The following is an 812-nucleotide window of genomic DNA, read 5'->3' on the forward strand; positions in this document are numbered from 1 at the left end:
CATTGAACACCTTCAAGAGAAATTTGGATGCTTATCTTGCTGGGATCCTATGACCCCAGCTGACTTCCTGCCCCTTGGGTAGGGGCCTGGACTCGATGATCTTTCGAGGTCCCTTCCAGCCTATTTTATCTATGTTTATGAAATCTATGATATCTATTGTGAAAACTACCACCGAACCATCTTTATTTTGCTTTGCAAAATACTCTATTAGCTTTTTAAAATGTTGTATTATTAAATTTAAAAATTGTCTCCAGTCTATAGCTAAGGAACAAAGATACAAGGAGCACTGAGAAAGTAGGAGAGGACGTTGACTAATTCAACTATTTAACTGTGTGTTTTAAAAAAATATTTTTCTCACAAAAAAAAATTGACTGCTTCAAGAATAAAGAGTTATTAGCATGTAGACACAGCTACATTTGGTGCCCTTTCAAAAGGGCAACCTTTCAACAGCTGGTATGTTCTAATTGTTATATATAAATAAGCTGAAAACAATTCAAAAGTAGCAGACTCCTCCAGTCTTAACACTGCTTCATCCAGCCTTAAAGTTGAGCTAATTTTCCTACATTTGAATCTGAATACAAAGGTTGGTCTCTTTTTGCTCATTCTCCTTAAGGCTGCTGTTTCATTCAGCTATCTGATGCTTTATGGCCTCAGCATTTCATATCATGCAGCTGCTTCTGCTATCTTGGGGTGTATATTATTTTGTTTCACTGTCAAAAACAGCAAATACAAAATCTTCCACAGCGTAGGTGCTGACTTTAGTTTTTGCCAGTGGGTTGGGTTTTTTTCGTGTTTGCATGCTGAGCCCCACA

The sequence above is a fragment of the Crocodylus porosus genome, unplaced genomic scaffold, assembly GCF_001723895.1.
Source record: "Crocodylus porosus isolate Cpor-Errol unplaced genomic scaffold, CroPor_comp1, whole genome shotgun sequence".
Lineage (NCBI taxonomy): Eukaryota > Metazoa > Chordata > Crocodylia > Crocodylidae > Crocodylus > Crocodylus porosus.